Genomic DNA, 24455 nt, shown 5'->3' on the forward strand with positions numbered 1-24455 from the left:
ATATATATATATTTAAATCATTGCTAAAGACATTAGGAAGCAACTTTTATTGATATACCATCAGTCACAATTCTTTTTACAGTAGTTCCGCAATGTTAATCTTCTAAGTCAAGAATAGGAAATTTACAAAAAAAGCCATATAAGTGTTCTATAAAATAATGACTTTAAAAGGCTGATAACAATGGAGGGTGTGGAAGGACTTTCTTAGGCGTCACTGAAGTTAATGTGGGCAGATTGCCTTTAATCATTCTCAAATACAACTGTACATAATGGAGAATGATTTCTGGGCCATAAAGAAAAGTCATTCTTCTTTTTTCTGATGTCGGATTATTGTGCATTTTCTCAAGCAAATCCCAGATGAAGGTGAAGGAACTGCATCATGAAGTGCCATCGCATAATCATTCCCAGATGTAAAATAAGCTGAGTATCATCTGCAGAACAGAATTAAAAATAAAAAAAAATTTTTTTCTTCCTTTTGCCATGTGTTCCTAATTAAACTTTTCAAAATAGAATTATCATTCAAATTAAAATATATCATTTCAATGTTTGTATGAATGGGAGGGCAACTTATTAACATGGAGCCTGTAAACCATCAAAGCTACAAAGCAACATAAAAAATTTAATAGACAGTTGGTTTATACATGCTCTAATCTGGAAAGAGAGAGAGAAAAGACGAAAACAGAAAACCAACTCAACGTGGTCAAAATACAATTCTGATGTCAACAGAGGCTTTGAGGTCTGATCCAGTGAGAAACTTGAAGGGTCTTTGTGAAACTTCACAAGGTTTTTCAAGTGGTATCTTTATAAACGGAATGAGTCTTGCATTAATCTGGATGAAATGTGGGAAAATACTTGGGAAAATGGACATGTTTAGTGAAGTGGGTAACTGGTGTGACACAGAAATCTGTGTTGACTTGAATGAAGGAACCGCTCCAAGGATGTGGAGATTTTATAGATCACAGATGAACTTCAAGTGATATACAGTGGTTGCCCTTTTAAGATCAGAAACTTTGAAGGTTCTTTAGGGGAAACATATTAGGCAAAACTCAAAGCTCAGTCAAAACTATGCAAAAAGTAATAATAATAATTATAGTATAGTAATAATAGTAATAATGATAATTTCTTCAGTGTCTAGCTAAGCCTGTGTACACATGTTTAATTTATGTCACTGGAAATGATCTTTTGTGAGTATTTCCAGCAACAAAAGAGTGACAGATGAACAAATGAGTGCTGTACATACAGCACCCTTCTATTCTTTGGAGAGGGAAAGGGGGAGGTTGAGTGAGCGAAACTCCACTGTGCCCCTCTCAATTGACTTGTACAGTGATCATTTACCATCACTTGTTCATAGACCCATCAGGATGGATCCATGAACGACCAGCTTCACGACGTCTGGTGACTGTCGTATGCATGTCAGATTCTTGTCCCGAGAAGAGCCAGACCATTCGTATCAGACATAGCTTTATTTCTTTTCAGAAGGCCATTTTCTGTCCCAGTCTGTGGGTTCTTCAACCCTAACCCATGGACTTCCAGTCTATGGGTATGTAGGATTCAGGAGAGTGTTGTGAGTGTTGTTTCACATGGTTCCATCTATGGTTTTTTCATACTTCATATTTTATTGTAAATATACAGTTTTATAGATGTATACATATGAATGTATTTCCATGTATAAATAAAATTCACAGATATCTATTGTAGAAAATCTTACCCCCTGAAGAAGAGGACTAAGTCCCCGAGACGCATCGAGTGAAGAGAGTTCTTTAAAAAATGCAGCAATCAATGTTTTTGAATCAATTGTGGGAATAGTTTCTCCATGATTATGTGAATTGTATACACAGAATCATATGATACATGGTGTTTACTCTATTTTGTTTGAAATGGACAATTTTAAAAATAATTTATATATGTTTTATTGTGAATAAAGTAAGGGACTGGTAAAGCCCAACTATAGTATAATATTATTTGGATCCAGGAGAAAGTAAAACTGAGATTAGTATAATATGAGCACTATGTATAACAAAGAATGTCGTTCACTTGACGTAAACCCTGTCCTTGATGTTTGGGGAGATGTATGCAACCTAGACCTTTGTCTATGTATGCCCAATTACATTTCCCAACCACACAGTAATTAATATGCCTCAGTAAAACCCCTGATGTATTTATAAAGAGAACTTACTGCCACCATTATTGTTAATAAGTTATAAGCATGGAAAAACAGATTTAGATACATATAAAGTGCAGGCCCATAAAATTAATCTTTTATTTATTTATTAGCAGGAAATTTTTTTAGGGCCATTGTTTTTTTCTCATTGGCTAGAGACTGGAAGGTGTGTTGAACATACTACCAGTGGTGTGGCTTAGCCCTTGGTATGTATTCATACCAATGGTTGATTCACTATACAGTTACTGCAATGTTTTTCAACTATTTAACATTGGGGAACCCTTGAAAGGGTTCTCAGTTCTCAAGAAATCCCAGCTATAATTACAATATCCACAGGTGACATTAATGTACATTATTGTGGTGGTCAATGGGAAGAATGCCTCTTACATTGCTAGCCATAGGGAAGAATGTCATCCTTACACCAAAAAAATCATCAATATCACTTATCCTGACCTGAGAGGCACAAATTACCCATTGCTCATGGAACCCCTAGCAACCTCTGAAAGAACCCTGGTTGAGAAACACTCCACCAATTTCAATAGTCATTAATCTGGGAATTGCTACAGGAAATTTTTAAAGGCATGTTCCTGGGCCATTTTTACCAAATGATTCAGAACCATTTTAGAACCAGTTTTTTCTAGCGTTGTGGTTGTCTTGCACAGAAACAGGGAGATGTTTAGGAAGATGAAACTTCATTTGTTTGTATATCATACCCAAAATGCTTCCAAAGCACTATTTAGATTAATAAACAATTAAAAATGGTTTGTAGGTGTTTTGAAACTGGAAAATGAACTCCTCATCACACTTTGATATCAAGAAAAAGTGATGCTAGGTTAGTGAGCCACCTCTTTGTATCATGTAAATGTAGTTGAGGAAAAGAGAGAAAAAAAGAGGGTTGAGGCTCTGGGTAGTATGCGTGTATTCAAATTTTTTTACATTGATAACAAATGGTAGTACATGAAGATACAGTATTTATCACTGTCCTGTTAGACATTTACAGGACAGGGGTTCCGCATACTATACATGTAGACAACTATTAAAAAAGTAATTAACATCACACGAAAAGTTTTTTGTGCCGTATCGTATTGAGTGGTAATCCAACGCATTTCGCCATGGTGGGCTTCTTCAGGGATAGGTATTTTAGTGTACTTAACAGTCTGTGCGTACATCTAGAAATGCAGAGTGTGAGAGATAGAAAACAATATTCAAGGATATGCATATAAGAATGTAAGTCTATGATCATATATTCACCAATATTCATGGATAAACAGTGTATAAACAGTCAGTTCATTGCTAGTATATATTAACATTATTCATAAGCTTATATACATTGGATATATGTTCATGGTATCATGAGTAAGAATACATTTACAGAAATAATATAAATATAGGATTGTTACTCACGTATCCCTGGTGTTTTGAAAGTGTTCACAATGAATCCTATAGAAGTGATTGAGTGCCAAATGAAAACCACAATCACCACCAAGAAATAAAGACTTTTCAACCACTGTCATTCATTTTAATAATTATAGAAGGGCTTGGTGGCTTCCATATGTTCTCTAAGCATTGAAATGCTAAGGATCCACTTCCTTAAGCGTCTGTCTAAACATAGCCTTAAGTCAGGAAGTTGACCAGCCTTAGTCACAAAGTAAACCCAAAATTGGTGGGGCATCACAACAGGCCATACTGGCAATCAATTACAAATCAGCAGGCAACTATATATAATAGAAGCTGAAGAATTTCATATTTCAGATCCTGCAATTATTTTTTAAAATTATTTATTTATTAATTGAAAATCATTACAGCAGTTTTTTTTCACTGAGCTGTTTCATAATGCTGCAAGCACATGTATTCTATGTTTCCTACCTTATCTTTAGTGTGGCTATGTAATCGCCATTATAAAATGCGCAAATACAATAACTGATAAGGTTTTCCTAGAATGTTATACAAACAGACGTGTTATTGTCATAAAACTGATACAGCAGATTTATAACATAACTTTCATATTAGTTTTGGTAGCTGCCCTGGAGAGATATTGATGGAGCAGTGCAGGGTCAAATGTCATAGAGTTTATTCACTTTTTTGTTTTTATTGCCTTATATCTAATTTCATTTTATTATTTTATAATAACATTATTGTTTTCTTATTGGTGTATTATTTCTTATTTTTAGGCCATTCTATTGAGGATATGCTATTGTGCTTTAGATAATTTTAATGCTGAAAGATAGCTTTAATGTTTAAAAAGAAATTTCCATCTGAACTTTTTCCTTACGTTCTCATTAGGAACGCATAGAATTCATAGCTCCTAAATTGGAAGTTCTTGGACAGGGTTCTCTCCTGCTCCTGTATCATTATTTTTGTTTGTCTGTCATTTAGAAACCACTTTGTATTGACTAAATACTAATGGGTTTGGATGGCATGTTTAAGGCCTGATTTATTAAAGCTCTCCAAGGCTGGAGAGGATACACTTTCATCAGTGAACCTGGGTGATCCAGCAAACCTGGCATGGATCTGGTCAGGGACTGAACACATTTGCTAACAAATAGCATGCTACTTTTAGGAAATCCATTCATGGTTTGCTGGATCATCCAGCTTCACTGATGAAAGTGTATCTTTTCCAGCCTTGAAGAGATTTAATAAATCAGGACCATAGTGTGGGCTACATTCCAAATATTAAACTTTAACAGCCATTTCTCTTTTCGGGCTTTTCGGGCAACAAATATCCACAGTTTTGTGGATCACCAAAGAATATAAATTAAAAATTACCATTTATTTTTTGTGTTTGTTTTTATAAAATCATCACAATAGACACATACTAATTGTGGGTACATTATTTTAAACAAACTCTACCATTAATGTGTGCCAAAGTCTTCTGTATTTTCTTTTCAACTTGTTTTGTGGATCCCTATTTAATGTACAGCGCTGCGTAATATGTTGGCGCTATATAAATCTTGTTTAATAATAATAATATTCAGCTTCAGGAATGTTTCAGGCATTGTATCATTTCTAAAAAATTATTACAATTATAATTATACAATTATAATTGCATCTGAATGCCACAATGTACATCAACTTTTATATTTACTCACATTTTTCATATCCACCACGAACGTTATTTATTGTACAGAGCTGCATAATATGTTCCCAATTAATAAATAAAGTTTGATAATAATAAGAGTTGACTTGATGACTGTAAGATGCAGAGAATGTAAGCAACAAAGCAACCCTAAACCATAACATTTTCATCACCATTTCTTGAATTTTTTTAGTTTATGCTAAATATGTCTACAGTTACTCTGGACAAGCATCTCTATCTTTGCTTCATCTGGCACAATGTAGCTCTAAATGTTCCTTTTGGACAGCAAAGGCTTCTTCTTGGCACACCACCTATTGATTTTTAGTTGGTGCAATCTCTTTCTTACTATAATCACATGCTCTTTAACATCATCTGCTGCAAGAGTTACTCGATGATCTCACATTATAATTTTGGGATCTTGGAGACTTGTTATAGCATTGAACACCTAGTTTGTTGGGATAAAATTAGAAGTCATTATAAAAAATCTGCAATACTTGAAGACTTCTTACAGGGAAATGATTGAGCTAAAAAAATCTTGAGAACATCCACAATCTTATTTCTGAGGGCTTGAGTTTTGTTTTACTTTTACATGGTGACACAATGCATGACAAAAGTGAAGAGAGCACCAGGGCAAAATTTAAGGTTTTTAAAAAAAGACTTCATTAACATTCTTCTAATCATTGCCACTTAATCCGGAACACCTAATTTTTGTATATGAAGTGGTAGTAAATGCTCAGGATTAGGAAGTTATGTCTCAATTCCTGGATGAAAATATACCTTTTTAATTAACTTTTCATAGTTTCATTTATCTCTATAAAAGATACTTCATTCTCAAAATGTAGGAAAAAACAGCTAAAACCCATCTGTGAAAATAAGATGATATAAAAACATTAACAATGACTGTAATGACACAAAACTCACTGTGCAGTTTGTGTACTGATCCTTCTGCATTTATCTCTACACCAAGAATACACAGGAGCAAACTAAGGTCACGTTAAATAAATGAAACATTAAAATTTTTTAGTCTTCCCAGATATCTTGATTTTACCCATATATGTCCTGTCACATAGGAGATCAACAGAGACTCCAATTCCTCCAAAAACAAGGCCACAATGCAACTTTTTGCTACACATACATATACATAAGAGGTGCCAAGTGGTGCATAGGCATATGTATAACATTTACATGTATGAATGATTTCTGAAGCTGCTAGCCAACCTGTATGAGACTAAAAAAGGCTTATACACAGGTATGAACATCTATGATAGCAGACAAAAAGTCACTTCCTACACTTACAATAAGCTGCAGATTGTTGAGCTCACCACCAGGTCTTTTTTGTAGATATCAGAGATGTGGATAGATCAATCACTAGATTTCATTTGAACATGGATACAAAACAGTGGATGGCAAAAGGTATACATACACAAAAAAGATCAGGTGCCAGGGGGATATGAGCACAAAAAATGGGCACCAGAGGGACACAGACACACAGAAAAACATAAACCAGATACACATACAAAGAAGTGAAAGAATAACACAAAACATCTAAACCATACCTCAATATTAAAGCTGGCAGATGTAAGACAGTGCCAATACAAGTTTTAACGACATGAAGTTCACACCATGATCACAGCCAGATCACCTTGATGAGCATGTTTCTCCATGCCTTTATTATATTGCCTTTTATATAAAACATTATGTACCTTTACATTTTATTGTGGGTGTCTGGGAGTTAGTATAGCAAAAAGCTGGCAATGATGATTGTTCAATTCTAAATATAGTACTAAAATTTGAAGCTATGCCCGCTTGGTATATATTGGTGGTGAGTTACAGTGGAAGAAACATGTTTCTCATACAAGTCAGATTTTATATGAAAATCATGACTTGTATGTGGCCCTTGAAGACTGGAGTTAGACTGGAGTTCCAGAATTTATGACGTTTTGACAAAACCCAAAGAGTGAAAGCTGTGAAAAGAGTAGTCACTGTCATTACCTGTAGGCTCCCTGCCGATGATCATTTCCCCATAGTTAAGGATAAGGAAACAATATTGCAAATCATGCATGAGTTCACAAACTTTACATTGAACTCTTTAAAAGTAAGACACAATTCTTTGTATTCAACTTCATCTACAAACAACACTGTATAGCTAATAGGCAGATTATTGTCAAAGAAAAGGCATGTGAACATGGACCAATGCCAATCGCTCTACACAACATTATCAGCTCTGCATAACACGTCTGACATCCACTATTTAAATGTATGACTGCTGTGTAACCACCCTTAAAAAGAAAAGAGTTTGGGTTATTCATTCCCCAAATAATTGGTTCTTGTGACCAGGGGCAAAGCTAAACACTGCTGTATGGGTTGTTCCTCACTTTTGAGGGCAAACTTTTTTCATCCAAATGTTTGCAATTTGCTGCAAACCCATGGTAGCAGCCAACCTGTACCTCATCCCTACTATTGATCCACCACGCCTTGCTCTGCATCATGCCTGTGTAAACAAAGCCATGGTAATAGGGGAGTTAGGCTTTACTTACATTAAATCTGTCTTCCTGATCACTGGAGAAGTGATGACTGGTGGGGTAGTAGTTAAGATCAGAAGTATCAACAGAAGGAAAGAGCCACATGATGACATAGAAAGCAGAAGCTCCTTCCACTGCAGATCCTCAGATACAGATTCCCCTCCAGCAAGTAGCACAAACCTGATATCACCAAATCTCAACTAAAAATTTGTGAGACAAGATTTCATATTCAGCAGTGCTTTAGATGATCTCAGAGTGCAGATTTACACACATTCGACTACAGAACAGGCGTGCCTAGGCACAATTACATACAATGAAGGGCACTGCTTAGGTAACAGCAGTTCTAAAAGTTCCCTATAACATAGAAAATTTTCACTTTTTGAGATTGTACATACTTACATTGTATTGGTAATCACCTACTTTTTGAGGCTGAGGGCACATTAAAAATGTCAAAACAGCTCAAAACGAGATTTTGCAAGACAGCAGAAAGAGGTGATTTATATATTTAGGTATATATATTTACATATTTATATATTTACATTGATACCTATATATATAGGTATCAATGTAAAGCTTTAGACAAAGTGCAAAAACTTTAACTACCGGTATTTGCACATTTTAGAACACATGCAAAAGACATACAAATTACTTTCTAAAAATCCTAGCAATAACTAAAACACATTTATTAAGGAAAATAATAATGTTGAACGATCATTGTTTTGCTTTATTTAAAAAAAAATTGAATGTTCGCTGTGTATAGTCAGAAATAAAAGGTATTTACTGTCAGGCTTTATATGCATTTGGTCTTTCAAACTCTGCAATCAATATTGTAAATCTGTTCACAGCAGCACACAGCAACTTGTTCTAATCAAAGGAAGAAGAAGAGGAAGGATTGCTGAATGAAATAACATTGTGACAAATGGCTACTGTGCCGTCCAGAAGGGAAGCAGAACTTTGTCTGAGACATTATTAAATACCTTCTATGGGCCAAAATATTATATCATAAAATAAGAAAAAAGATCTCTTGTTCTTGAAATAGAAACAAGAGGTTTAGTTTGCAAAGATAACTCAATAAAGGCTAAAGATACTTACATTTTAATAAGTGATAGCTATTTCCAGCCCAATATGAGTCCAATAGGATTTGCAAATTACTGTCACATGGTTAAATTAGGTAGCCTTAGGCCCAATACATAGGGGTAAGTCCATTGCTAATTCCTCCCTTGACCAACCGCTTTACCGCTTTAAATGATCAATTGGAAGTCCCAAAACACTGTACACTCTTGCATAGGATTTTACCCTTACGATTATTAGAAAACATTCAGATGTACTTGACCTTCTATACACAAGACTTGTCTGCTTTTCAAACTGTATTTACCAAAATTATTAATGGAGTGTAAAAGTGTATGACTTAGGCTATGTACACAAGCTAGATAATTGTCCCCAGTTGTGTTCCAAAATGAAAATCTAGCATGTGTACAGCTACCCTATACATTATTCAGCAATCTGTCTTGGCCTTTTCTGCATTGAACTAAATGGTGCTGTGAGTACAGCACTCATCCATCCGCCTGTCACTGGAAAAAATTAGGCTATGCACACACATAAGATTTTTTGTCGTTGGAAGGAATCTTTCACGATCGTTTGTAAAGATAAAAGACCAAAAGATGAATGACCGAGCACTGAATATTCAGCGTCATTCTTTTCTATGGAGAGGGGAGGGGGGAGAACGGGAGAGCAGCTCCCTGCTGTGCTCTCCTCCCTTCCATTGCAGTCGATCCCCTTCCATTGTTTGTGTATTAGCCAGGATGGATCCACAAACGACATTGGATGGCCACTGTTCACATGCCAGATTCTCGTCCGAGACAAGCCCTGAGAATCGGACGTGAATCATCTGATATGTGTATGTAGCCTTAGGCAAGATTATTTCCAACGCCAAAAATTTATTGTGCGTACATAGCCGAAGCCTTAATGAAATGCACTAGAGATGAAAAGTCCCAGATGTGGCATTCGTTTTCCAAGGGAAGATGGTGACCTTGCCCCTTTGCAGAGATTTGCTTAGAAAATGTTAGAGAATGAAATAGGGCAAATTGGTGAAATGGCCCATGATTTTGCTCTGGACAAAAACAATCTCTGCAAATTGGTTACAAACTAGTTCAAATCATTACCCCAAGTTGGGAAGGATGGCTAGCAGCACCTTGTTTACATTCAGCACATTTCATCTACCTTCCTGTTGTGTCATAGGACAAAAAGTAAAACTTTAAAATAGGACAGAGATTGCAAAAAAAATCAGCTAAAGGGCTTTAAAGCTAAATTTAAGTGTTAGTGATGATTAGGTGATTTTTGCCACACAATTTGTTTGTGAGTGGAGAAATTATTGCAACATTTAGGCTTTTTTACTATCCTGAGAAGTGAAGGGTGTTTGGTGGTACCATATTTATACGACATATGTAATTAGGAAAATTTTAAATGAGTTATATGGATTAATGCTTGATATAAATCAATCATTTGATTATTTACTTTATCATCCATGTACTGTATAAATATAAAAATATAACCAAAACAAAACCCCTTTAAATTCACTTTAAACTGCATTGTTCTACAAAATGCCAATTCATTTCCCTTTTTTTGCTGCTTATTTAATAAAACTACAGACATAAAAGCATCCCTGGAAATACACATATAAAAAATGTAAATTATGTTATGTTTGTTATGGGAGAAATAAAAAACAGGAACATTGCAATATATTTCATTATCTGAATATGAAAAAGTTATCTATGAATATGTTAATTCTCATGAATTAGGCACTAATGCCGTTGACATAGCCAAGCCAAAGTTTTACCATATCATCTGCTATTTATGTCAGTTTTCTTTAGCGATGGCGGCCCATAAATTCATGTTTAATTTATGGCATTTGTTCTGCAGCTAGGAGGTTTGTAGTTAGAATGGTTATGTTACAGAGCAATAAAAAATTCACTTAAACGGAGACTTTGTAGCCAGGATGTTTTTTGCTGAACTGTCTGAGCTGTTTGTGCTAAAAAAATTTGCAAAAGCAAATAACTAGCTCCCTACCGCATTACATAAATTAATGGTGGTTCAGGAAAATATTGTTTTTGACTTGTTTTTAATCTCAGCTAGGAGTCTGTATAAAACTGATCAGTAATTCTGTGGCTTTAAAGCCATCCGATCACATCTACAGGGTGATATTGAGTAGCCAATCTGGTCACTCAGTTTGTTGGCTAGTCCAGGACTTATGGGGATGAATTATGTTGGCTAGTGGGGAATTCAGTTTTTTTTTTTGCCATAAGTGTCCTCCACTTATGGGGCAACAACTAGTAAATGAGGTGCAGATCAACAAGCTTTCACTACCCTGGGCAATAACTTGTACAATGCACAAAGAAACCAACCCCATGCTTATTCACATTCTCCAAGGAAATTTCTCAAGAGGGACCACTATTGGCTTTAAGAGGTCACTAATCTCACAAATGATATCCCCACTTAATTCCTTATTTTGCTGGGCCCATCCCACACCTTCCTTGCAGAACTTTTCTAGTTTAGTTCCCAAGGATAGATGCAATGTCCACACAGTAAGAAACTCTGGGTAAGTAACTCCAGAAAACAAGTTGTTTAATAGTTCATTGGACAAAAAATGCATTTGGCTTCTTCAAACTTTAAGAGTAAACTTTGAAACCATTTACTTTAGTAACACAACATAGATCTTTCCTTGTCATAACTCACATGAACTCTTCTCTTGCTCTGTTTTATCAGTCATTTACTTCATTGTGTTTTCTAATTCTCCAGTCTGAGAACTAAAGGTATCCAGCAGAAAATGGAAGAAGTACTGTGCTTTACCATGTTGGGTATGTTTAATGTTTTTCTTTCATGGTGGCCTGATCTTCTCTAACCCAGGGACTAGAAAGAAGCAGGTCCTCTCTGATCACTGGTCCAGCTCGAACCCCATAGTGTTACACCAAAACAGACTTATTTCTATATAAGATACAACTAATCCTATTAACAGCACACATTGCTAATTTCCCATGTAGAAAAGCACCTCTTACAAGGACCTGACCAAAATCCCTCTAACACAGGCACACTAGTGGATAATGGTGAGATTCCATTTTTATCCCAATGTTTGTTGCAACAATAACTGCAATAAACTTTTGTTGAGTAAGGAACATCACTGACTGAGTCTTCTTTGCATGCGAGTTGATATTTAGAAAAGATGTACACCACAGCCAGCACCTGCAGCTGGTTTTTGGAGTAGATCCATTGGGTACTTTTTGCAAGTATTTAGATAAGGTCTTCTGACTTTCCTCCCAGCTTCCTAATTTACTGATTGACCTCCAAAAGGAGGTCAGTAAGGGCAGCCTCCCTGTTTCCTTCACAACTTGAAGCAGATAGTATTAAAGAAGAACTACAATCGGATTTATGTTTTCAAATCAAGTGCAAGCAAATTTCATAACATGTTACAGATACTTAAAAAGTGGAACAAGCGTAAGATGTACTTTTCATATCAAGTACATTCATGCTGAGTAATGGGTAAGTGTAAGACTTATGGATAATTATTACCTCTCACATAGATTAAAGTACTAGCTCTGACAATGCCTTTATCTGCTTTTAGCTATAGAAGGATGGAGTATTCTTTGTTCAGACATCATCCAGGGTCAGCATTTACTTCCTGGGATACCGGCTCATAGGTGACACAATCATGATAATCCCAGTGCCTAAATGTGTTGCACAGATTAAACCCTGCTGAATTCATTTTGTTGCTACAAGTGCACAATGTTGCAGTTTGAGCCCTGGGGGGAGGAAATTTAGCTTTCTCTGTTGCTGTTACTATATATTATAACACACTCAATGAGAAATGTGTTCATACGTAGCTACATTGTCCTTAAGAAGTACACTTTAGGTTATTAAACTAAAATAAGTATGATTATATGGGGTCTTCCCATTCTGGTTTAAAATAAAAATAAATCTCTTGTAGTCACAGCACAATCGTCAAACAAAGAGTCTCCATATATCAGAACACGGTTTGTTAATTCTACCAATCAGTATGAATGTTTTGGGAACACCAAAAACCAATGTAAAGTCCAGCACTAATAAACATGTGTTTTTATGATTTAATTCCAATTGCCAAATCAGGCCAAGAGCTACAACTCCTATTGCTTGGACTAGCACTTCATTAAGGGATACCTTAGCTGTTTCCCTAGTATCCCAAGCAGAAAACATTACTTGCATTTACAAGTAAAATATTTGCAAGTAAGATGTTCCAAAACACCAACCGTAGCTAATTTATTGGTCCCAGCACTGTATAACTTTCTCCGTTTGGAACAGACTGCAGACCAGAGAAAGATGTCCTGGCTTTCTTCATTATCTCGCCCTACGACGCCAGACCTGATGACATCATACAGAGGTGTGTGGGAGGTTCAGGTAACACTTGAGTGACTACTAATGGGATGCCATATTGTAACATTTAAAAAGCTAAGCCTGTCCAAGCTGATATTTTACTTTTAGTTGGAAGACGGTGCATTGAATAACTTGCTGGTGTTTAACATATCTCCCAGGTATTTTGGAGCCATGATCTTTCCATCAAAATTCAGGCACTGACGCCAGGCACAGTTAGGATTACTGAAGTCATGGAAAGAGGTGATCCTATTAAACATTTATATATAAATAAATGTATTCAGGTAAACTTAATGTTTGGTTTTTACAATATAGCTCTCAGACCCCAGCGAAGTAGTGAGGGGCAAACATTTGTGAAGGAGCTGTAAAAACTCCAGGATTCTCATAGGACATGTCCGCACTTACAGTCTCATTTCTAAAGCCTTCAACTACTCATGTAGCATGTAACCAATCTCTGACCATTATTAGCAATTAGCATTTTCAGTAAATTCATACATTACCTAAATATTATGTGTCCCCCCCAGCCCCAGAGTTTTAAGGGGGCTGCAGTGGAGGGTTCTCTGGAAAGATGATGTGACAGTGTCACGGTAAATACAGGGCAGTGGTGGACTGGACTCTCTGTATCACCATCCTGCTTGGCACGGACGTGTATGGGGTTCAGAGTCTAAGGCACCAGTCTCTGGCGCATCCCACAAAGGGTGATGGACTTTAGGAGGTAGTGACCTGGTTGCAACCCCCATACACCCTGGGGCTGGTGACTGCTGAGGACCAATGCACATTACAAGAGCGGAAGGCAGAAGCTTAGTCAGATGAACCAAGGTCAGGGCAGGCAACAGTAGATATAGTCAGGTCAGAGCCAGGGTCGGTATACCAATGTGTCAAGAGCAAGATCAGGAAATGCAAACTGGGGCTTGGAAACAGAGCCTGGAAGAACTCTTTGTTCAGGCAGTTGCCAGTCAGTTCCTTTATAGGGGAAGCCTTGTGACAAGGGGGAGCCATGTGACTAGCAGGTGACAGACCCCACCACCACAGGAAGTTCTGGAGGTGAGGCAGCTCAGGTGGTGTTCACACTTACAACAGTAGATGGACCATGTCTAGGAATATCCTGGTTCTCTGGGATAAAGGGATCACATGGTTCAGACCAGGAAGCAAACAATGAATCAGCTGGAATTAGCTTGGCTGGAGAGGGTTGCAAGGTGGGTACACAATAGAGGGCACAGATCTCCTGGTTCTGTGGGGATCTGTGACAGTTGTCCTCCACTAGACTGAAAGAACTGTGAACTTGCTTTCATGTATCATCCAGTAGAAGAGTAGTCTTATATTTTCCACCAGAAATCTGTGTGACAAGGTAACAGTGCAAGAGCAAGACAATTGCAAGGCAGGGATAGAGCATAGTCACCCTAGAATTGGAAGTGTCTGATAAAGAACCTGTGTGCACGGATTATCAAGTATTATGGAGTTCTACCATTGCATTGTGTGTCACTGTTATTCATCTAGAGGCTAGCTGATAGGAGAAGCTGGAGTTAATAAGAATTAGGTAATATGTATAGGGAAGTATATTTCTAGTATAAATGTGAATTGTAATTATCTGTCCATGCTGTAACATGTTATGAGGTTTTCCTGATCTGTATTGTATTCAAAACTGTAATATGCACAGCACTTCCTACCAGATATAAAGAAACAAATGGCTATTGTGAGACCTTTTTGTAGTACCCACAACACATGGGCAGACATAGGAACACCAGCACAAATATATAATCATTAGAGGCCTTTTAACCAGTGACAAATGTTTTGTTTCAAATATAATTGTATGCAAAGACTTACCTTCTGAGGTCCAGACTCTTTAGGTAGTATGACAGCTTGCTGACTTAACAGGATCCACAGGCAGCAACATGTCAATACGATTCAGGGAACCAGAGTGATATCCAATGTAGTATATTTCAGGCTTCATAATTACGAAAAAAAATTTTAGTATGTTCTTACAAGTAAAAATCATTTTCATGATTCTTGGCCTTCTGATTTTATAGAGAAATGTGTTTCAGATGGAAGTGTTAGGACATAAGTTCACCTTTCAAGCACGCTGCATATTGTATGTCAGGACTGTAATGTATTTATTCATGTTGATTGGGTAACTTTACAATTTATCCCCCTGTTATTGTGGTCTATACATCCCCGTCATTAAGGCCTACACCCATCCGTCAATAATTCTCTACAGTTGACCATGAATTATTTGTTTGGATGAAACAACTAAAAAGAATCAAAGTTAACCAATAATTGATATCAACAAACCTCCAACTTCTTCCCCAGATGTAAAAATCCTACTTTGTGACAGCAAAAAGACAAAATGTATTATGGAGACAAAATGATACCATGCCTGGTCTAAAATGAGCACACAGGACTTTCAAATGTCTTGGACACATTTTATTATATAAACCATTCTATTTTGGTAGTAAAATTTAGCTGGCCTCCCAACAGGTGCAAATACCAGCTTAAAGCCACAGCAATCAATCTCTGCCCTAAAACGGAAAAACTCTGTCCCAAAAAGTTGTCCTTTAGTCTAATGAATAGAATACTTGTGCCCTCTCAAGTCCTTTCTATATAAATCAGTAGTAACCATGGTGCACTGTCTGTGATTATTTATACATCATAAGTATCTTTAAACAGACCTTCGTTGTCTGCTCAGTGCAGAGATAATTGCTATTCCATGTCCAGTGGGGTTTGCTGAATCGTATTGCATGTGTAAAGTTTGGTAAGCCAGCTAAACATTTTATATGGTGTCAGGTGATGTGAACTGCGATCCAGGAATTGTAGAGGTTAAACCTCTCAAGTCTACCGTACGGCTCTGGACTTTTCACTCTGTTCTTCCAGACACCTATTGTTTCAGTCTCCAATTCTGCTTCAGGCTCAGATGAAACAGGAGACATGAATAATGCTGACATTATAATTAACATATTTATTATGAATATAAAAAAGTGTCTCTGGAACTGCTTAAATTATGAAAAAAGGCTAGAACTCTTTGGTGTTCAGCTGATGTTCAATATTTTTATATTTTACTAAATAATACAGAATAAATCTATCGAACCGTTCATAGAAGTCTCTGACCTGATGGATCCTACAGAACCGGGAATCAAGCAGAAAGCATAGCAATAATCTAATGGAGTATTAGTTCTACTTTATTTTTACAAGATGAGGAAATGGCTAGTTACTCCAATCCAGAGTAAGGGGTTGGTTAGTTTCTGACCTCACCACTCTATTCAGTAACAGCATAATTCAACAAGTGATCCCAATAATTCCGTATTCTTTTGTACCTCACTGTCCCAATCTATAGAATACATTTTTACCCTTTTAATCATTTTTATGAGTATTTCTTTTTAACATTGGGGAACCCTTGAAATAACTTCCAGATCTTCAATGAATCCCTTCTATATATACTACATCTATAGCCCACTGTAAATCAGCATGTTGGTCAGTAGGACAAATGCCTCACTGCTGGGCATTGGGAAGACTTCCACCCTTTCAAATAGCCAAAAAGACAATTGACATCACCTAAAACAACCTGAGAGGCACAGATTGCTGATTTTCCAAGTGACCTCTAACAACATCTGGAGGAACCCTGTTTGGGAAACACCTATCTATATGTAAAATATTTAATGCATAGCTAAAACATATTTCTCCAGTTCACTAAAGAACACAACAGTGATACTCGTTCCATGCCATTAGGCTATATTTCCAACTGCAGGAACAAAAGCAAAAATCTTCTGATGGCCAATCTTACATGTCTCTTTCTTTGACAATGGCCACCACTACAAATAGAAAGTATTGATAAATCCCCCCAAAGAAGAGACAGACAGAAATAAAATCAGAGGTTGTAACTCTCCTTTAGGTAATAGTAAGACAATTACAGGGGCTGCTATGTCCTAGCTTCTTCTATCCAAATATTGAATATTTATATAGACAGGAGGCCTCAAGAACTTGTAGGGTCTACAAGAAAATAGAGATTTGCAAACAACTCCATAAAGCATTCAGATTTTTGTGTATATAAACCCATATAGCTTTGGACAGAGCAGATAATTAATGGGAATTCTGATATTTTACATTTCTAGGATAGAAAGTAAAGAGAAATCTCCCCAGGACACAAAAAGCAAATCTTAAACTGTTCCATTAAAAAAACCCAGTCCATAGGGTGACACTGTCTTCACTTTAGAATGAGCAGCATCACCTCCAGTGCCAGGTTTACATTTAGTGAATTATGTGGACCTAAACTGGGGCTTGTTTAGCTTATGTCTAAATCTATTTGTAACTTTCACCTAATTACATGAATCAGAAAAAAATGGATCTTAATGGATCTGGAAAGAGATGGAATTTCAGAAATACAAAAACGGTTGTGTTAATTCTAGTTACAGACTACACCATATATATGTATATCTTTTTTTACATTTTTTCAATTTTTTTTTATAGGTTTACCTAAAGAGAGACTTCCACTTATATCTGCAAAAGTGCTGTGCAAAAGTGCTGTTATTAACAATGAATAAATATGACATACATTAAAGACACACTTACTCTTACATGCAGTCCTGTAAATATTAATAATTAATATTAAACAGGATTTATATAGTGCCAACATATTACACAGAGCTGTACATTAAATTAGGGTATGTTTTACATTCTTCAGTACGTACTCTATACATAGTCTTTTCCATGCTTGTTGACTTGGCAGCAGAGAGTGTAAAGCCCATTTGCTGTAGGAGAACCTTTTCTCTGAATCAAAAGCTATTATGTATGCACTGGAGTTGGTGGTTGAGTGTGCATGTGCATCTGTGTTTCTCATCAAGGATTCCTCCAGAGGTTGCAAGAGGTTCCTTGAGCAATTTGTCCTTTTAAAGTCAGTTATTACTGACACCAATTATCTTTTTGGGCATTTGTAATGGTAGCATACTTCCCACTAGCCAGCAATATAAGAGGCATTTCTTCCCATTAAAGAGCCCTCGAAATAATATTTATAGCAGGGTTTCCCTAAAGATCTGAACAATATTCCAATGGTTCCCCCATGTTAAAAAGAAACACTTATCTAAATAGTTAAATGTGTAGGATTTATTGTTGTTGTAGATGCCACATTCCAAATTTTCTCACTTATCTTTCTAGCTAGTTATGTTCGCCCGCCAGATTCTGCACATGTGCACCTGCCTCCAGCCACCATTAAATCAGAAAATAATGTGTGCTATAGCAAATAAGCATAACCAACCTGTTTTATCCTGAAGGTCTGCAGGCACCATTATACATAATTTTGCCTAGGTCATAAATATGGCAAAGAGATCCCAAGAACAGAAAGAACTGAAAAAATGTAAGTATCAAGTAACAAGTCTAAAGATTCTATAAATTGCCACCAACTAAATTGGGTTTCTGGTCTGATGAAGCAGAGGGATCTATCTCTGTGAAACGCGTTACCATTGTTAGGAACCACGCACGTGAAACGTAATTTTGATGTAATATTGTATTTTTTTTACTACACTTTTTGTAACATTGTTCGTTTTCACAATTTTAAACTATTCTAAAATAATTATTATATTTTAACGGTGGTATTTTATTGTGGTATACATATAAATTTTGTATATGTAAAGATATATATATATATATATATATATATATAATCGGTTTAGTTGATGCAAATTTATAGATATAGATACATTTTGTTAGGGGGGTATACCACAATGAAGATAAAGATTACCTTTAGCCCAAGCACCATTTGCACCCATTGCCACCTTAAATTAAGGGGTACATTTTAGAATGCAGCAACTTTTCCCTGAAATACATAGAGGGTCCGCTTTAAATTCAAAGTCAATCCACATAATTTCATAACACTCACACAATAAAGCAAGCCTGAACTGCGGGAGTGAACTCATTTGAAGGGCAGCAGATAATTATTCCCAGGCTTTTGCTCAGAAAGACAGTGAGACTGTTTAGCTGTCTAACCTACATTTGAGAAATATTCCTGTACCTGTCAGCATGAATCAGTCCTATCAATTACATTTCCTACACGCATGTAATCTTCAGTGTTGCCCGTATGTCATCAATAATTACACTGTATACATCACAAAAGTCTGTCTCTAACCCAGCAAAGTAGCAAACAGCCTATTTATCTCCCGATTATGGGTGTAACAGATGCTAAGCGTTTATCTTTTATTTTTTTTTTAGGAGGCCAACCCAGATGAAATATTAAGGTAGCACCCTGTGTTATTTTAGCCTACAGCATTCGGTGCATATAAGGGCAAGGCTGCTTCTCCGAGCTAAATATTACTTTCACATTTGAAGAACTGTCATGTGTTAACTTTTCCTTTCCGCCAATGTTTAGTTAATACAATCTGTTCCACCTTGAGTAAGCCTCCAGACAAAACATGAATACAGATCATTTCATGTCCTCTGCAAGCTGGCTTTGGGGGGAAAAAATCAAGGTTAAAAACAGTTTTAAATCAGCCAGGCCAATGTGGAAGCAAAGAGTTTTGTGTTTATCAGTTAGTGACAATTAGATAATTGGATTGTTTATATAGTTTTGGCCAACATAAAAAAGGTAAGTATTGCCACTGCTATACAATACAAAATAGGCATAAATAATGTACATTTGGAATGGGTGCACAAGAGCCAGATTTACCAAGCTGCTTTATTGTTTTACAGGAATACAGACTCTACAAAATAATTTTGAATTATGTAACTAGATGAAACAATTGAGTGTTTGGTGCTATGAACCAAGAAAGATCTGACTTGTGTTTTGCAGGCTTACTCAGTTATAACCAATGGTATTTAGGCTGTTTTATACAGTTCACGTGCCCCCGATTGTAAAGGTGCCCAATATTCTTCCTCATCCCTCTGAAAATTACACATTAGAACTTGCTGGGTCATTGTAAAGAACATGCAATGGAAGACTGAGGTCGCCAAAAATTGCAGTATAAAGTAAGTAACTATAAAGTATTTACCTCTTCTATTGCTTGCACCTCATACTGCTGTCTGTGGGTCCTTTGCTCCATGTCCCTGGCTTCATGGTCATGGAACTCACTAAGAGTGGGAATCACAGGGGAGGACATGGAAGATCATGGACACAGTGAGAGGGGCAATCAGAAAATAGGAAAAGGTCAATACACCTACTAGAACTCTCTACGGCCAGCTCTGCAAGGGAAAGACACCAAGGGCACAATAAAGGTGGCAATAAACTGGGTTCACATACTTTTCCCTACTTTTGTCCTACCTTCATGTCATGCCCATGCTCACTTACCAACTGTGATGAACTGTGTGCACTACAGATTTCTCTATTTGTCTGTGCTGATCTATTCTTTAGGTAGGATTTGTTAAGGAAGTTCATTTCAAATAAGTATTCTAATCACCTAAGTTGCTTTTAGTCTAGGCTTTAAAAAAAAAGTGACAGTTTAAAAAAAAAAAAAACTCCCTCACTAAATACCTACATTTTCCATTATCTCCTTTACCTATGCTTTACCAATAGGCTGGGACTATAAATAATGGTAAAGCCTATACAGGATTAATTATCTACTACAGTGTTTGGATCTGGTGACTGGCCATTTAGCACCACATCCCTAGCAGAAATCTCAAGTTCCCCTATACCTAAAAGATCAAGTATTTTCTAAGTATGTAGATGGCATATTAAAGTTGTAGGAAACCCTTGCAGACATTAGTATTATCTATTTGGGGATATTTTTACAATAGAAACTGTCCTCTTTCATAAATATACAAGGATTTTCTTTCTAAATTTTTTTAAAAGTGACTCCCATAGATGTAAAAAAAATGTAAGAGGTCTTCCTGGAGCTCATGTCATATCACCCATCTTCATCTACTTGAAGAGCTAAGTTTACAAAACAGTTTTCAGCACCCGGATCTTTTGGAAGTGTCATATTCTTCGTCTCAATGTGATGTAAGTGTCAGCAAAAGAACCCACTGAGTACAGAGGGGGTCACTAAGTACCCCTTATCTTTTTACTACGTTGTGATCACATTACTGCTCTATCTTAAGTCTTCTGGGGCTGTGGGATGGGAGAAGTAGCATGCAATGGCATTTTGTGCCTGAGATGTACAGCAATAAATGTCCCATTAGGCTTTACAAACATATCTGCTGGCTGTGGTGGCATCATTATATCACCCAAGGTGCTAAAAACTACAAGGAGATGTGTTTATAACAGCTACCCTGTATGAATATGAATTACATTAATAATTCAACTCAAATATAATTTCTTGGGGTGTCTCCATGGGGAGGGTGGCCCTCTGATGCTCAGAAAATGCGGAACTAGAGACAAAATGCCATATACCTTCCAAAAGTAAGTTAAACAAAGAAATGTTCATCTTTTTTGGCAAGACCATTTGAAGGTTTGTCCATCTTTCCTAAAAAGGATTTATAAAATGTTAGGACCAATTCAAGTAACGCCTTTACTGCAGCGGCTTTCAGTTGCTGTTTTTTTGTTGGCCTTTCTGTCTAAAGTTTAGCATTCAACAAGTGAAATGCATGCTCAATTGGGTTCAGATCAGGTGATTGGCCATTGAAGAATATTCCACTTCTTTGCTTTAATAAACTCCTGGGTACTTTGGCTGTATGTTTTGGGTCATTGTCCATCTGTGTTATGAAACGCCTCCCAATCAATGTGATTGCATTTAGCTGGATTTGAGCAGACAGTATGTCTCTGAACACCTCAGAATTCATTCAGCTGCTTCTGTCCTGTGTCACATCATGGATAAACACTAGTGTCCCAGTGCCACTGGCAGCCATGCACGCCTAAGCCATCACACTGCCTCCGCCATGTTTTACAGGTGATGTGGTATGCTTTGGAACATTAGCTGTTCCGCGCCTTCTCCATACTTTATTCTTGCCATCATTCTGGTAAAGGTTGATCTTGGTTTCATCTGTCCAAAGAATATTTTTCCAGAACTGTGCTGGCTTTTTTAGATTTTTTTTTAGCAAAGTCCAATCAGGCCTTTCTGTTCATGAGGCTTATGAGTGGCTTGCATCTTGCAGTGCACCCTCTGTATTTCCTTTCATGCAGTCTTCTCTTTTTGGTAGACTTGGATATTGATACGCCTACTTCCTGGAGAGTGTTGTTCACTTGGTTGGCTGTTGTGAAGGAGTTTCTCTTCACATTGGAAATGATTCTGCGATCATCCACCACTGTTGTCTTCCGTGGGCGTTCAGGTCTTTTGGCGTTGCTGAGCTCACCAGTGCTTTGTTTCTTTCTCATGATGTACCTAACTGTAGATTTTGCCACTCCTAATATGGTAGCAAATTCTCGGATGGGTTTTTCTGTTTTTGCAGCTTAAAGATGGCTTGTTTCACCTGCATGGAGAGCTCCTTTGGCCGCATGTTGTCTGTTCACAGCCAAATCTTCCAAATACAAGCACCTCTCTCCAAATCCACTCCAGGCCTTTTATCCTTTAACTGACCATCACACTAATATGCTTTGATCTGTGGATATAGTAAATATAACAGTAAAACTTTCATGTTCCCCAAAGACATGAAAGTTATTTCAAAAGGTTTCCCCCATGGTAAAAAGGTTGGGAAACACTGGTCTAACACTAGAAGCAGTAGGAGGAAGCAGGCTGTTGATTCAATCTCCCCCCTTGCACCTTCACTGGCCAATAGGGAATAGAGATGCCTGAGGACAGGTTGGTGACCAACCTCCATTTGCTAACAGCAGTGGAGAAAAGCGATGTCATTGAGCTAGCTGTGCTATTTTCCAAATGTAAATCAAGACTGGCTAAACTAAATTACATATCACTTGGCAGGTAAGATATTTAATATACTATGTATGTATTTCAAATGTATATTTAGCTTCTTGCCTGGAGTTAAGCCTTGGTTTCCATTGTCTAATTTACAGATGCAAACATATAGAATGCATACAAATTCCAGCTTCCACCTGTGTCTGTGTGATGGCAAACAGGCTCTATTTAGTTCTATTTTAGCACACCATCCTTCCTTTAAATATCGCAAGTGATTTATTATGCAGAAGCATAAAGAAGATGATTTTTCAGGCTCTGAGCAACTATGCCAAAATGACCTTAGACACTCGGATAGGGGAAGATTACAGTGTAATGAAAATAAGTGGTGCATTGCATAGAAATGTGTATTATTATCATTATTCTGTGTAATGCCTTCAAGTGTTGGGAATGTAGAATCAGAACACAATTTAGGAATGTATACCTATATGTGTGACTCGGAGATCTAGCTAGGAGATTACAGCCTGCGTTTTAGTGAGTTATTATATGCTTACTGCAGAGAGGTGACATCTTGGTCCACGTACTTAAAATAGATGGGATATCACCAGGTAGTCAAGGTGACTTCTGCTAAAGAGAATTTTAAATGACATGTGTCCGTAATGAGTAAGAAGCTGCCAGACTTCAAGGCAGTGAACATCCCACAATGTTCTAATGTAGTGACGACTATGTACACTGTGCTGATACAGACAGCAAACAGAGGCCAGTATTTCCATTTAATTGAACGGTTGTAGAAACAGTGCTCAGCAGGAAAAAGCACTGCATTGGACTGTACATTTTCATCCTTAAAAGTAAAAGGGCACTTGGAGGGAGGACTTCTGTTTTGCCAAAGGGTTTGGCAGCACCAAAATCCTGTGGTTGGGTAGATGGGTAAAACCATAGCTTTTTAACTTTATTCTAATCCTTTGCTACCAAAAAAGTTAAGTTATGTGTAGAAATTCACTTTAAAGTTTTTCAGGTTTCTATTTATATCCTTCACCCCATTGGAAAGATTTACCTTAACAAAAAGTGGGAGAAATGGTAATCTTATAGACATGATGCCTTGGACAGCAATAAGTTCTAACTCTGCACTTTTTAAAGTGAAATAAACAGTTAGGCTTTAGATAAAGTTTTCTTTCTTCTGATATTTCACATTCACATTCTTTAGCTAGGAACACTTTTTTTCCCACACATGAAATGGCTGAGTGGGTAAGATCTCCTGTATGACATCTGTGTAAAGTTACACCCTTCCTTACAATAAAGTATACATTTCAGCTGAATGTATTATGTTTTTGGAAATGTGGTTTCCTTAATATTACATATAGAACTATGTTTTCAAACTATGTAATGTTTGTACATTTCTTTAAAGTCAACCAAAAACCAAGGAATGGATATATATATTGCATATTCACCAAATATATTCAGGTTGGAGCTTTACAGTGAGAAAGGGTTGCTAGAAAATAGTGGGGACAGTGGAGGAAGAGCTACCAGTGAAAATAGTATGGGCAGAAAAAGAAAAGTTGCCTAGGAATGTATGGTGGACAGTGGGGGAAGAGCCACCA

The 24455-nt window shown here is 36.9% G+C and overlaps 1 long non-coding RNA gene across 2 annotated transcripts in view; it reads right to left on the reverse strand.

The window, feature by feature from the left end:
* Positions 1 to 11: 11 nt before the first annotated feature.
* LOC140330544 (uncharacterized) overlaps positions 12 to 24455 on the reverse strand; it is a 66075-nt gene continuing 41631 nt past the window's right edge. Inside the window, exon 4 of one of the 2 annotated variants that reach the window (XR_011920758.1) lies at positions 12 to 431. This is a non-coding gene — a long non-coding RNA (uncharacterized lncRNA). Of the gene's footprint in view, positions 432 to 3063; positions 3331 to 24455 lie in introns of those variants that run through there. The other variant, XR_011920757.1, reaches the window with a different exon arrangement.

The sequence above is a fragment of the Pyxicephalus adspersus genome, chromosome 5 (genome assembly GCF_032062135.1).
Source record: "Pyxicephalus adspersus chromosome 5, UCB_Pads_2.0, whole genome shotgun sequence".
NCBI classification, from domain to species: Eukaryota; Metazoa; Chordata; class Amphibia; order Anura; family Pyxicephalidae; genus Pyxicephalus; species Pyxicephalus adspersus.